Source organism: Schistocerca nitens, chromosome 6 (assembly GCF_023898315.1).
Source record: "Schistocerca nitens isolate TAMUIC-IGC-003100 chromosome 6, iqSchNite1.1, whole genome shotgun sequence".
Taxonomy (NCBI): Eukaryota; Metazoa; Arthropoda; class Insecta; order Orthoptera; family Acrididae; genus Schistocerca; species Schistocerca nitens.
Window position 1 is genome coordinate 219,200,662 of NC_064619.1, and position 9,895 is coordinate 219,210,556.

A 9,895-nucleotide genomic window follows, 5' to 3' on the forward strand; every position below is an offset into this window, starting at 1 on the left:
CGAGAATGCTCTGCTGTCATACGTAATCGTCTCCCAGACTATAACTACAGGCCGGACGTTGTGACCGTCCGGTTCTAGGCGCTTCAGTCTGGAACCGCGCGACAGCTGCGGTCGTAGGTTCGAATCCTGCCTCGGGCATGGACGTGTGTGATGTCCTTAGGTTAGTTAGGTTTAAGTAGTTCTAAGTTCCAGGGGACTGATGACCTCAGATGTTAAGTTCCATAGTGCTCAGAGCCATTTGAACCATTTTTTGTAACTACAGGCGTAGATCCATTGTGTGTAGCACGCAGACAGGTTGGTTGTACGATATCAGCCTAACTCCTACTAACCAGCTCAAGCTCACCGTTAGCACCAACTCTCCAATAAGCCTTCTCTTGACGCCACTGAAGTCGAAAATGGCGTTGGTTTGGGGTCAGTGGAATACAAGCTACGGGGTTGTCCCTGAAGTAACCGATTTGTAACAGTTCGGTCTGGTTACTGTGGTCCCAATTCCTGCTCAAATCGCTGCTGCCATACTCTCGGTAGTGCCACGTGGCTGTACGGAGCCCGGTCTCCTTGCGAATGTACATTCTCGTGACTACTGCTGCCAGCAATCATGGAAAGTGCCTATGTTCCTGCCAAGTCTTTCTGCATTATCGCAGAAGGATAATCCAGATTCTCGTCGTCCTATTACATGACCTGGCAACGGCCTTGCCGCAATGGATACACCGGTTCCCGTCAGATCACCGAAGTTAAGGGCTGTCGGGCGTGACCGGCACTTGGATGGGTGACCGTCCGGGCCGTCCTGCGCTGTTGCCATTTTTCGGGGTGCACTCAGCCTCGTGATGCCAATTGAGGAGCTACTTGACCGAATAGTAGCGGCTCCGTTAAAAGAAAACCATCATAACGACCGGGAGAGCAGTGTGCTGACCACACTCCCCTCCTATCCGCATCCTCAGCTGAGGATGACACGGCGGTCGGATGGGCCCGATGGGCCACTTATGGCCTGAAGACGGAATGCTATTACATCACCACATTCGAACTTAGTGAGATGTTCATAATGGCGCCCTCGTCGCCTTAAAGGCATTCTTCACCAACATCACGTTGTAAGGTGTGTGCTTCGCCGGCGATAGGCGAGGCATGACAGAATCTCTGACCAGAGAGTAGTTTATTGTTAGTTGTTGCTTGTCGCGAGTCTGCGCTAGTCTGTCGTAGTGAGTCGACAGTAGTAGTCAGTCGGATACAGTAGGGAGTGGACGGTAGTAGTTGGTGGTGGTGGTTAGTGTTTAACGTCCCGTCGACAACGAGGTCATTAGAGACGGAGCGCAAGCTCGGGTTAGGGAAGGATTGGGAAGGAAATCGGCCGTGCCCTTTCAAAGGAACCATCCCGGCATTTGCCTGAAACGATTTAGGGAAATCACGGAAAACCTAAATCAGGATGGCCGGAGACGGGATTGAACCGTCGTCCTCCCGAATGCGAGTCCAGTGTGCTAACCACTGCGCCACATCGCTCGGTGGGACGGTAGTAGTCTGCGGGAATCGGCATGCGTCGGCTCTGTGCTCTGCTCGCGACTCTGGTCAGGACTATGGAGGATGAGTATTGTTGTAGAAGGTAAAGAAGCAGCCTTGCACATATTTAATAATGTATGTTAATTGTAATTAATTTGTTCAAAAAAATGCCCCAATAATAATTTTTTTATAAAGTAACTGTTTTAAAGAAAAGTATTCATTTCAATTTAAAGAATTTTTCCAATGCATTATCATTGCTTCCAAGAATCCAAAAAAATATATAGGCCAGCATTGCACGAAGCTGTGTCGAAGAATGTATAATTAAGAGCAGAAATAGTTGCAGTTTTTATTGAGGTAAGAATTTTTGCTTGTTTTATTCAGAATACAGGGCCGAAGGTCAGCGCTGCTGTCCTTATAAAATTTACCAGATATTATTATTTCTGTTGGGAGGTTACATTTCGTTCATGGTTGATTATTTAATTAATGTTATTGTGTGTTTCATGGTCAATTACCATTCCTTTTAATTCTGTGGGGAGTTTACGCTTGGCTCCATTTTCCATTATCATTCATAGATTTTTGCGGGGAGGTTACACTTGGCGACATCTGGCCAGGATCGTATTTCTTTGTGAATCTTCTGAGAAGTAGTCATATATCTGCTCTTATTTTCTTAAATGTGGTTTTCATCTGGCGCAACGCATTTACTAATTTGTCACTCTTTCTTCCACAGATCATCGGCAAATTGTTGCTCTTTGTTGTATTTGTGTTTGTTGCAATTTGCATTGTGTTTGTTTCATTGGTGAATAATTTTGATTTTTGTAAAAATGCCGCGAAAAACTGTTAACAGTACATCGCGATGTATAATGAGTGAAATAGCCGACTTAAATAACTTGACCGATAGTACTTGCGACACGCAGTGTAATGATGACAATCCTTCAATTACAGACAATCAGTGTGTACCGACCACTAATGTTGATTTTGATCCTAGTGATGAACAGACGAATTCAATTGTGTCCTCTGTTAATTTAACGACAATTGATGACGCGGGACGTTCTGTTACAATGAACGCTGCCCAGATTGAAAACACACGGTTTGCAAAATTTACGTAATGAACAGACAACTTTTTCTAACGAAAATGAACAGTGTACTCAAAGTGCGGCAGATTTATTTGATTCCGAGGTAGTGACTAACAGTGCACATCCGATTGGGAAACCTTTTAGAGAATCACAGAATGACCAAATGGTTACACAAAACGTGACAATTGCAGGTACGCCATCAAACAGCGCAGAGAATAGAGTAGGTAATATTGGGTTGGATCAAATTATGGCACTATTGCTACAACATAGTGCAAATTTCAAACAACTTCATGAAAATTACGACAAACTTAATGAATCGTGCAAACAACTCAATGAAAAATATGACAGGTCGATCGAACTAATTAATGAAAGTTTCAAACTGTCGAATGAAAAACACGACAACCTTAACGAACAGAACAAACAACTTAGTGAACAGATTACAGCCGTTACTGTGCAACGTCATGATACTAAAGAACAATTAAGTGACGAAATTAAGGCTTGTGCTAGGAACAGTAGTGAAGAAATTAGATCTGTTGCACAAGAATTAAGTAATACAGATGCAGCCACAACAGAATCAGTTAGAGATGAAATTAGTGCAGTCGCTGAACAATGTCCTAAAATCGCAACACAGTTACGCGACGAGTTTAATTTAAAGTCACCAGAACTTTCACACACTCTGGATACGGAAGTCGATAAGGAATGTGAACAACAGAACAAGCAAATTGACGAACGTATTAAAGTGACAGAAATGAAAAATGTTTCAGTCGCTAACACGTCACAGCATACGGCACATTCCGATCATTTGTCATACTCACACAGCCAGTGTAACTTAAATAATTTACAGAAAGTACGTGACTTAAAATCCGAAAAGACACAGACAAACAGGTTCTTATGTAATCGTGAACCTGTTCACACATTCAGTGACGAGAACGTTGATTATAAGCAATTTGTATCTGTAAAAAATCTAAGGTATTTGAAAATGACAGAGCACAGGTACACGCATTGAACTGGATACGTCGATTTATTTTTGTACTTTCACCGCTATTACCTGTAATGCAGAAACTAGAATTAGCATGGATACAACAATTTACTTTTGATTTTTCACTGGCACTGCCTGTAACACAAAAGTTAAAATTTATTTGCAGCGCGTAATTGACCTCAGGGGATTCATTACGCTTTAATGAGTATGTGCCGTAGCGTGCACAGGGCCCCGAGCCGTAGTAGTGCTGTTTCATCTTTAGTTTTCTGCACTGCTGCCTTCTCTTCTACTATCCTTTATATCTTTTAAAACAGCTCTTCAACTATTGCTCTATCTAGGATTAAGAAATGAGTAAAGAAAACACGATATGACAAGTTTTTACCGAAAGTGACAATTTTTCATTAGACACTCCCGAAATGACAATTACCAGTGTAATCTTAAATAGCAGACGAAAATTTAATCATCAGTATGTGTAAAATTATCAGCAACAGGAACCACATTTTTAGTAATAATAGAGGTTTTTCTCCGCAACAGCAACAAAACCAACCGGTTAGCATACCTAACCAACAATGCAGTCTACAAGGTCAACCAAGCTTTAATGTTTCGCCGCGTGCACGTATAGCGTCGGCCCCAACAAATAGTAATGCACAGCAACAAGGGAATCAGTACGTACAGAAAACACACTATTTCAATTCCTATCGGAATGCACCGTATAGAAATGACTATCATGACAGACGTAAAAGTAATGAGCACAATTTTCAGCTTACATTTAATAACAGTAGGTCTTATCAGCAGCAAGAACATCCGCCACAACATATAATCATGAATGAACCAGACAGTAGGTATCATCGAGAACGTAAGACGTCAGGAAGAAATAACAGAACAGTTCGAATAGTCGAAATGCCACAGCATCCTCCCGAAAATAATAACACGTCAGAAAGAATTTGATTAAATACAGTACAGGTTGCATCTTCCAGTAACGCAAGCAATACTTTTGACACGCAGAATCTTGTTCACGAGAATGTTATTTGAAACATGCTTTGTTGAATGCACCACTTGTATCGCACCCAGATCTTACCAGAAATTTTTCCATCGCTACCGACAGTTGTAACACCGCATTAGGCGTACATATTTTTCGGGAAATTGAAGAAGATGGTTCTACAGTAATTAAAAACATCGCTTTTGCAAGTCGCATTCTGTCACCTGCTGAACGAAGTTATTCTGTTACAGAACTTGAAACATTATGTGTGGTATGAGCTTTTACCAGATTTCGGCATTTTCTTTATGGAAGACATACCACAGTTTACACAAACCACAAAGCGATACAGTTTTTACTTTCCGCTAAATTTACACACGACAGATTAAGTAGATGGAAACTTTATTTACAGGAATTTAATTTTACAATTGTTCACATTCCCGGCACACAAAATATTGTAGCAGATGCACTATCCCGTTCTCTCAGCAACAATCAGCAAGACATCGCAACCAGCTTCTGCAAAGCAAATTTCAGCGTCATGTACATTCAACAAGTTGCATTTGAAAATTTCATTTCGTCGTCATTACAAGACATAGCACAAGAGCAGAATAAAGACAGCGTATGGAAAGAAATTAAACACCTTTGGCAAGATAGGAATAATGTTACCATTAGAAACCATTACACTGTACGCAATGACATTCTGTTTCGCCGCTCTCATCCTGACAGTAACAATTGGTTATTATGCATTGCTGACGAACTTGTTAATAAATTAATCTGGTATACTCATTTAAGTTATGCACATTACGGAGCCAGAAAATGTTTTCTTATACTGAGACAGAACTGTTATTTTACCAACATGGAGAAACGTATTCGACGAGTTTTAGCGTCATGTAAAATCTGCCAGAAAGCTAAATCAGACACCACTTCACATATTCCTCCATTACATCCCATTGTACCTGTTAAATTGAGACATATGGCCGCTGTAGACATTTTTGGTCCGATTCCCAGAACTAATAGAGGTTTTTTCTACATCTTTGTCGCTGTTGAACTCACTTCAAAATTTGTTACCTTCACTCCGTTACGCAAAGCTACTGCTAAAACTGTTTCGAAAGCATTTGTAAAACATTTTCTATTTCATGTAGGGCATGTGTTGAAAGTAATTTCCGACAATGGATCACAGTTTCGATCTGCTATATGGACACGTATGTTACGAGCTAGAAACATTTCTCCGGGCTATATATCCAGGTACCAAGCTTCTTCGAACCCTTGTGAACGATTAATGAAAGAAATTGGTAAACTGTGTAGAATTTACTGCCATAAAAACATATTGATTGGGACACACACATACTCTCATTCCAAGATCTAATTAATTCCATACCGAATGAATCTACTATGCTATCTCAGTTTATTATAGTGAAAAATGTTGAACCACCTAACAAAATTAAAGATTTAGTAACATTTCCTACATCTCGTCGACTACGACATCATGAAATAATTGACATTGCGCTGAACAACATCAAACGTGCTGCAGAGCGCCGGAGAAGACAGCAAAAACAGGTTTGCATACGCCGTGACTTTCACATTGGACATAAGATATTAGTACGTACACACTATTTATCCAATAGAGGAAAAGGTAGGTGCAGTAAATTTGAACTTCTATACGCAGGTCCATATCGGATTCGCAGCATTCCTCACCCCAATGTAGTACACGTCGAAATTTTGAGAACCAGAAAAACCAAAGGGAACCACCACGTGTCGAACGTCGAACCTTTTATTGAATGAAGATACTTTATGATTTATCACACTGTAATGCCATTTCCTAATTTTTTATGACCGCGTATGCAATTATATTCACATGAACACCTTCTGATGATTATCGTAATTTTTTTCTAGGCAAGTGCCCGGCAAGGTAAGGTTAGCAGGTCGTTTTTCTTGTCGTTATATAACAAACACCAGTTGACTTTAACATTTTGCCTTATGATAGCTAAACATCGTGACTATTTTACTTTTTTTACTGCTACATTGTGATACACTGTATACATTTTTGCTTCTGAACACTGTCGATGTTTTTGACATATTACGTTTTCTGTCATGCTATGCTGTATGCTCAATTATGTTACTATAAACCAGTTTTTATCTAATGGGTATATGAATTAAATGCAAGACATTAATCTTTGTTCATCATTTTCAGAAAGAAATAACGTGTAAACAAAATAAATTAAACAGAAATGGGAATTTCACCTTCGGAATGAACGAAAGAGGATGCAATACCCCGTGATGAAGAGTAAATGGATCAGAATTAACAAGCATTAACAAGAATATACTATACACATCGTATGATAGCAGTCTTAACTAATTTTTTCTTTCAGAATACGAGACGATTGATGCAGGCTGTCAGACAGAACTACTCATCATAATTTTAGTGATGAAATATGCTACAAATAAGGAATAGTTGTATAATGAATAATGAAGTGACTTTTTTTGCAGATGATAATGAATGGTGATGAATAATGATGAAGAATGTGCTACTATGGATAATGAAGTTTTTCTTTATAGGTGATGGTAATAATGGAGTTATGGTGATATGGATAATGAAGTTTTTCTTTGCAGATGAAAATAATGATAAAGTTTATATATTTGCTGTTAGTTAAGAGATGCTATGTAGTTATTTAAGTATTTGTTGCAGTTCGTTTTGACAGTATGTCTTATATCGCATGGTATGATGACTGAAGGTTTTGGAAAGGACAGCTAGAGAACATATATATTTCTATACACATTTCACTACCTGTTAATTCGAAGTTCACTACTTTTCAGCATAATATGCGTTTCTTCTTTCAATTCCATAATCCATTTTGTATATTTTGCAGGAGAAATTATTCATGAAATTAATTTGGTTTAAATAGTTGTTTATTAAACCTATGTCGTTTATGAATGTGATCACATATACTCTACTTGTTTCATAACCTTGCTACAGCTGACTCATGACGAATGACGTTACACATCTTCATTTGCAGCAATAACTCAAAAGCAAACAAAGGAATTACCAGTCCCAAATAATGCTACTAGTTTAAGAAAGTTCTGAGTAATACTGATCAGCTCTGAATAGTATGTAACTTCAATAATGACTTCTGAATAATACATACAAAAAAAATGCTTTGTAACTGGCCAATGAATGCCATTGTTTATTGTAATAAGATGACCTATGATGCCAATGATTACTATAATTAGATTAATTATGTATAAATGGTATGCCAATAATTAACTCATTTTGAATAATGACTTCTGAAAAATGCAAAAAAAAACTGCTTTGTAGCTGGCCAATGAATGCCACTGATTACTGTAATAAGATGACCTATGATGCCAGTGATTACTATAATTAAGTGAATTATGTTAATACTATGCCATTCATTAGCTTCTGTTTTGAATGATGACTTCTGATGGTTTGTAACTGGGCAATGAGTGCCAATAATTACTATATTCAGATAATTTATGAACATTATTCTGTAATACTACATACATGGTACAGAAATGTTCAGTAACTGGGCGATGAGTGCCACCAATTCCTCAAATCAGTTGTTAGACTAGTGTAATTCTCAATGAAGACTACTACTATGTGACTTAATGTCCTTCACCTTCTGACCTAATTACCAGAAATTACTGCAATATCCATTTGGCCTCTCTATCCTCATGATCATGGAGCACTATATTTGGTTTTTGCACAAATTCTACGTTGGTCTACTTTACAAGAACATGGTGTTGACACGACATGCTGTCCACCACCTTGAGCGATCGAGATGTTATTATGGTCCCACTGTTTGGTGTACCTAGTGTACTGCCAAAATGATAGCATGGAATATTATTACGACATTTCAGTGTCTTGGCTACACTGATTAATACTTCAAGGAAAAGAACTTCAGATTGTCTCAATTGGTGTTGTGCTTCTGTAGAAAGATATGGACTTTCAGTGCAGCTTGCGTGCAACCTAAAGTGCTACAACCATGACGCAATCCTTCCCATTCCTTTCCTAATTCTTGTAAAATGATAAAGACATATACGGTGCGTGTGCACTTCTTTTGATTTGTTAACAAGATCAATCGTAAAAATACTAAAGACTTCTATAGTGCATGTGCACTTTATTTCACTCCTTGATATGTTTATTTGTTATAAAAAAATGCTAGAGAGTTTTACAGTGCATGTGCATTCTATGCCATTTGTTAATATGATTTGTACTCATTACGTATACATTTTGTGATTCCCAGATATGTTCTGTACTACAGTACGTGTGCACTTTATGCCATTTGCTAATGTGATTTCTACTCATTCCATATACATTTTGTGATTTGCTGATATTTTCTGTACTCAGTGCATGTGCACTATATTTTATTTCATGTTCTGCACCTATATATATGTATATATTCTGTGATTGTAAAGTTAGTTCATTAAGAAAAATTTGTTGCTCATGGCAAGTCCAATTGACTCACCATCGCTGCTGCCAAATTTTTGCCCCCCCCACCCAGTGGAGGGTTATGTAAGGTGTATGCTTCGCCGGCGATGGGCGAGGCATGACAGAATCTCTGACCAGAGAGTAGTTTATTGTTGGTTGTTGCTTGTCGCGAGTCTGCGCTAGTCTGTCGTAGTGAGTCGACAGTAGTAGTGAGTCGGATACAATAGGGAGTGGACGGTAGTAGTCTGCGGGAGTCGGCATGCGTCGGCTGTGTGCTCTGCTCGAGACTCTGGTCAGGACTCTGGAGGATGAGTATTGTTGTAGAAGGTAAAGAAGCAGCCTTGCGCATATTTAATAATGTATGTTAATTGTAATTAATTTGTTAAAAAAAAAGGCCCCAATAATAATTTTTTTATAAAGTAACTCTTTTAAAGAAAAGTATTCATTTCAATTTAAAGAATTTTTCCAATGCATTATCATTGCTTCCAAGAATCCAAAAAAATATATAGGCCAGCATTGCACGAAGCTGTGTCGAAGAATGTATAATTAAGAGCAGATATAATTGCAGTTTTTATTGAGGTAAGAATTTTTGCTTTTTCATTCAGAATACAGGGCCGAAGGTCAGCGCTGCTGTCCTTATAAAATTTACCAGAGATTATTATTTCTGTTGGGAGGTTACATTTGGTTCATGGTTCATTATTTAATCGATATTATTGTGTGGTTCATGGTCAATTATCATTCCTTAATTTTTGTGGGGAGGTTACGCTTGGCTCCATTTCCATTTATATTTAACATATTTTTGCGGGGAGGTTACAACGTCCAATCTCGCAGGTAACTAACGCTCACGACCGTTACAGCGCTTATTTAAAGCAAACCTGATTTGCGCCCTCTTAGTCGCGCTACTAGCGCCATTCTTGTGCGACTGGCACGAAATC

General features: G+C 38.7%; 1 pseudogene; it reads left to right on the plus strand.

Annotated features, from left to right (window-relative positions):
* Positions 1 to 680: 680 nt before the first annotated feature.
* On the plus strand, positions 681 to 798 carry LOC126191801 (5S ribosomal RNA; annotated as a pseudogene).
* The last annotated feature ends 9,097 nt before the right edge of the window (positions 799 to 9,895 follow it).